The sequence below is a fragment of the Epinephelus moara genome, chromosome 11, assembly GCF_006386435.1.
Source record: "Epinephelus moara isolate mb chromosome 11, YSFRI_EMoa_1.0, whole genome shotgun sequence".
In the NCBI taxonomy this organism is placed as follows: domain Eukaryota; kingdom Metazoa; phylum Chordata; class Actinopteri; order Perciformes; family Serranidae; genus Epinephelus; species Epinephelus moara.
This window is the reverse complement of record NC_065516.1, coordinates 25875906-25882099: the sequence shown is the minus strand read 5'-3', so window position 1 is coordinate 25882099 and position 6194 is coordinate 25875906.

The window sequence follows — 6194 nt, the reverse complement described above, 5'->3', positions numbered from 1 at the left end:
AGAAGTCAGTCACTGTTAGTTCACTTCCAGAGAGCATGGGGAATTTATTTTATTTTATTTTTAATTTTCCATTCTCTGTTCAAGGGCTCTGGTTTTAGTGAACCGGAGGTATTTTCCAAAAACGTTTTTAAAATGAACCTCCAGGTAACCTTTAGGGACCCCTCCCTGAAGGATACCTGTTTGCTGGGTGTTTGCTTGGATGAGAGCACAAAGCCTCTTCATTCTTGATCATGACAAATTTAACATCTAAGCTAACTGCGTACTGTTGTATGCCTTTGCTTACCATCAAAATATACCACACACCAGTTATATAAACAGCTATCTTTACCCTGGCATGCGTGCACATTGCACAATGACTTTGCCCAGAAATTCATCTATATAGTAAGTTATGACATAAGAATATGATCATATATGTGAAAGTGTCTAATAAATGTTTATATTTATGCTCCAAACTAAAACTCTTACTTTGTCATGTCCTTATGCTCCATCTCTCAACACTTTACCAATGTTTATAGTAAGGTATAGGAGCAATAAAACATAGCAGTGCACACCCTGAGGTCACCAAATGTATGGGATTTCACTGGGCATTTAGTTAGACTAATTCAAACAGGTAGTTGTTTTGCCTCACATGACTCGCTGAGGTTCCCTGCAGTCTTTCTTCACACCTTTAGACTTCAAATTAAGCTTGTGTGTTTTCAATCATGATGTGGGAAATGTTCAAGGAAGTGGGAGAGCCTCATATGTTGGCATGTCCCAACAGCAAGACCTGACAAACCTGCCTGTCACAAACAACCAAAAACTATTTGTGCTGTATTTACACAACGCCCAGCACATGTTTGCAGACTCATGTTAAACTTCACTTAATATTTTCCAGCAGTGGGGAGCTTGAGGACAAGGACATGAGGGGAATAGGTGACATGTCTTTTACAGTGAAAGATACTCTTTTCACCTAATCTGTTTCCATGTCTGAGTGCAGGCTCGTCTACAACTGCTCATTCACTTTTTAGGAGACGCAGCGGTTGATGCTCCTGTCGAGTAGAGAAGGAAGGAGTCCAAAAACCCAGAGAAAAGTTAGCATTTTAGCACTACTGTTTCCCCCATCACACAGCTTTACAGCTTCGTTGTTGTGGCAACATTGAGTCACGTGACCATAGTGTAGTTGGTTTATAGCCTTAAAAGCTTTTTACTTCTGCCAACTGTTTAAGCTTCACATATCATAAAAGTGGTGTTCATTTTTGAACATTATCTTGCTGAACAAAATGTGTGAGTATCAAACTTTTGCCACAGAGCTAATTTTCTGCAATTATCTAAACGCCATGGAAAATTCCAATTGGCTTTTTGACAAAGGAACCAGGGCTATGTTAACTTCTGCTTTGGCCTACGAAAAACAGCACCCCTGCCGCACTGTATAGGTGGCAAAGGCGACCACCGGTGATGCCTCCTGTCTGTAATAGTACATGGTATATAGTTCATCAGAGAGTGATCATTACAGTCACAACAGGCGAAAGCATTAATGGGTATGGTAGAATACAGCGCATTTAGAGAGCACCAGCAAAAGAAAAAATGAAAAGGCAAAAGCCATCTGGGGGCAGTACATAAAAGAAAAAGAGGAAGACAAGTGTAATACCCAAGTTCACTTTCATGTAACTACAGGTGAACTTCAATAATGAAGCCAACAGTCAGTGTGGGTCGAAATGCCATCACAGGCTTTTATTAAATTCAAGGTCCCTAACAGCAATATTATAAAAGCCAGTAAAAGTCAGAGTGTCTTGCTGCAGAGGATGTGGCACACCAATCTATAGGCCAGTGTACTGGATGTATACTTTCTGTGGGTAAGCAAAACTACACACAAAATAAACCCCTTTTCCAACAGAAAAACACCCAAACTACAACCAGTGACACCAAACCTTAAATTATATCACCACAACTCAACAGGTGAACTCCCACTCCCAAATATCATATAAAATAAACAGCAATCAGCACTTTGCCTGTGAATTAAACACAACACATGTTAATCTTTGTCCAACCACAGGCAAACAATAAGTTGCTGGCAGACCCAATTTGCTATCAAACATACAACTTCAGTATTTACACTTAAATAAACAATACCTCAGGGTGTGTTCGCACCCCTATGCTACCTTAACAATAACATTTATTTAAAACACAAGGTTTGTTCAGGTAACCAGGCGAGTGATCACAGATCAAGAACAAGGCTTGCTCAGTTATTTATATGTGTTAATATCTGATTAGCTCTTGTTCTTGTTTGTCATAAATGAAAGGTAATAATTATTTTTAGGGGTGCACGATATTGATATAACTGATTTAACTTTAGTGGATTTAACTTTAGTGATCATCAAGTCTCCTCTGTAGAGGAATGAACGTCATAGTATGCATGCTTACTCTTATCATGATGGCCCTTTATTTCAAAACATGGCTGCTTACATTAAAACACTGACCCTAAGGTCTTCATCAGGATGCAAAAGGGTGGACGGGTGTCAAGCAAACATTTCATAGGCTTGGTAGGTTGTGTCAGGTGGGTGACAGCAATGGATTACAATGAGAAGCCATTTTGAAAGTGACACGCCTCCACAAGCCAACTTCCGTAGCCGAGGATTGGACCGCCAAGGCCCCCGCCTTGGTCTGCTGCCCGATCCACACTGCACCGAACCCNTTCGTCTGACCCTTTGCCCAGAACCAATCTGCCATGGGAAACCCTACCAGGGGTGAAATGCCCCCGACAGCACAGCTCCTAGGGTCATTAGGGCACTCAAACTCCTCCACCACGATAAGGTGATGGTTCTCGGAGGATATATATGGATATATGGAGGAATAACCTTAGAGATAGGGTGAGGAGTTCGGACATCCGGGAGGGACTCGGAGTAGAGCCAATGCTCCTCCACATCGAGAGGAGCCAGTTGAGGTGGTTCGGGCATCTGGTAAGGATGCCTCTCGGACGCCTCCCTTGGGAGGTGTTTCGGGCATGTCCAACTGGGAGGAGACCTCGGGGCCTCCCCAGGACACGCTGGAGGGATTACATCACCCGGCTGGCCTGGGAACGCCTCGGGGTTCCCTCGGAAGAGCTGATGGAGGTGGCTGGGGAAAGGACTGTCTGGGCTTCTTTGCTGAGGCTGCTGCCCCCGCGACCCGGACCCGGATAAGCAGAAGATGACGAGACGAGACGAGACGAGACGCCTCCACAAGTGTTTAAGGAAGAAAAAACCTGTACTAAAATGAAAAATTTCTGACCAAATATCAAAAATATGCAGGTTAAAAAAAGGTTAAAAAAAAATGTATCCGTACCAAAAACATAAAATAATGTCTAGTGTTTCTGTCCTATGATATCCATTGATTTAAAAAATAATAATAATGATGATACTACTACTACTACTAATAACAATAATAATAACTAATAAATAAGGAAAAGAATCAGAATAATAACAAGACAACATCATATTTAAAGGAAGGGTGTGTAATCAATCTCCGCATTTAAACCAGGATATATCATTGCATCAAGTTCAAAGATCCAAGAAGTTTCTCTCTGGAGAAGTCTGCATAAACGATCTCCACCTCTAGTGGACGTCTGTATTGATTCTAAACCTTCTATTCTCAATAAGGAATCATTACTAGTATGCACCTCTTTGAAGTGTTTCGCCATGGGGTCGTCCTCAGTCTGCGTCCTAATGTTCTGAAATCTTTAAAGGAATACGCCGACAATTTGGGAGTTACGCCCTTTCTCTATCATTTTCATATTGAGACAACATGATCGATATCTTATTTGTGTCTGTACGTCCAGTGGCTGGGTCTCAGCGGTTAACATTGCGGCTTAGCTTAGCGAATACAATTGAAGTCTATAGGGGGTCAGTAGTCTACTCGGTAAAAGTGAACAAATAAACGTTACAGAAACCCTGAGGCTGGTATTTCTACACGTGCATTTAAAATAAACATGTTTAAACATTAATTTGAAAAACGAGAGCAACAGCTGCAGCTGGCTCTGGGACCGGTATGCTAGGTCACTCGGTCTAAGCAAACAAAGAGACGACACGGACGATCATGCCTCGAAAATGTATTATTGCAACTTGCAAAAACATTCAAGGCAAATCTACAGGCTAGATGAAAAGGCACTGTAAATGTGCATTATAAAGCGATATTACTCACTCGACTGAAAGCTGTCCATCAGCTCCTGCAGGCCTGGGGCGTTTTTTCCAGTTTATCTTAGGAACATGAAAATATGTTTCAATCACGCCAGGATTAGTGATTGCTGCAAAGTTTTCACTCCTTGTGATGCACTCTCTGCGGCGGTTTTCCTCCTGATGATATATCTCTAGCCTCCCCAATGATGGTAGGACCAAATCCCATTCTGTGCAGCAAAATGATTCCACCTCCATAGGCAGAGGTTGGCAAGCCCCGCAGCTACACCACCAATCCTCCCCTGACCTCTGTCTCCCCTCTGCCCCTTGCTGTTCCGCTGCCTCGGAGGATTCAGCCTCTCTTCTCGCCCGCTTAGCATCCAACACCTGGAGTTCCTCATCTGTATGCTCCGACTCAAACAGGTATGGCTCTGGATCTGTGCGCTACAAGAAACTCTTCAAAATCGCATTCAAAGTCGTCCATTGCAGCTACAATAGTCCGGAGATATCGTTAGGCTAAATAAACAACTGAGTTTTGTTTACAGGTTATGTCTGCGCCTGTGCCTGCTCACCGGTGTATCCCTCCGCAGATCACAGCGCAGGACGTAAACACACTATAGTTCCGTGTATCAAACTTCTTCTAAAACGTCTAAAAAGGACTCGTTTTTCGAATTAATGTTTAAACATGTTTATTTTAAATGCACGTGTAGAAATACCAGTTTCAGGGTTTCTGTAACGTTTATTTGTTCACTTTTACCGAGTAGGCTACTGACCCCCTATAGACTTCAACTGTATTTGCTAAGCTAAGCCGCAATGCTAACCGCTGAGACCCAGCCACTGGACGTACAGACACAGAAAAGATATCGAATGTTGTCTCAATATGAAAATGATAGAGAAAGGGCATAACTCCCAAATCGTCGGCGTATTCCTTTAAGGCGTCTTTTAGTGTGTCCTACATAAAAACAGTTGCATGGGCATGTGAGATGATATACAACAAAAGTTATATGACATCATGCATCCCTAATCATTTTTGTGGTGGGTGGGCAAGGGAACCTTGCTTAGGACCGGCACTGGGTACTTGTCATGTTAAACTGCAACCAGTGGTCATTCAATCTGCCGTCTGCCCTCTGGTAGGGGAGACTGGGGTAAGTTGAGCCACCCCTTGTTGCTAGGAAACCGTAAATAAAATTGAGCATGTGACCAAATATTTAGAAGGAAGGCATCATTTTATGGAGTCTGTGAAGGTAAGAACCACATGAGTTAAGTGGTTAGAGATTTATGTTCAAAAAAGCATTTTTCACTCATGAAAGTGAATTTAGTCTATCATAAGTTTCGACCAAAATAGATCATTTTTAATTCGTTTTATACATCAATTGTGGTATCTATTAACTACAAAATGAGGTAGTACAGCTAGCATGAAAGTGCACCATTTTAGCTGTGGGGGCTAATAAAGTCAATATAGTAGCTATGGGGTAAGTTGAGCAATTTGAACAGGGGTAAGTTGAGCCATAAGTTTCTGAAAAGAGGCGAAGCTGGATATGGTAAACCAAGTTTTACCTTCAAGGAGAAAGATGAGGGATTCTTCCCAAGAAGCGATGTAATCGCAAAACTCCCCAAACCTCAGAGTCCCAGCAGTTTGTATTCCCCTGCAATCTGGACAGGTGGGATATTGAGTAAAGGGGCAGGTGGGATATGGATGGAAGGAGGGAGGGGGGTGGATGGAACGAGAGTAAGATGGAGGGAGGAGTTTAGAGAGGATGAAGGAGGACTTAAAGAGGCAGGATAATGAGAGAATGAGAGTTTCGGTTCAGAATGCTCAAATGTGTTAATAAACAAGTTCAAATTATTATAATACCTTCATTTCCACAATTGGCCCTCCTGTTAGCAAGGACACCAAACTAGGATTCACGTCTACGGATTTAGTTCAGTGTTTTCTCTCCAAAAACACAGCTGTTAAGGTTCTCTTGCTAAGCGCACTTTAAGGCATTCTCAGGCCTATGTTAAAATGTTTTGAAGTTGTAATATGCAATAATAATTTAAAAAAAAGATTTGTACCTGTTGAATTGT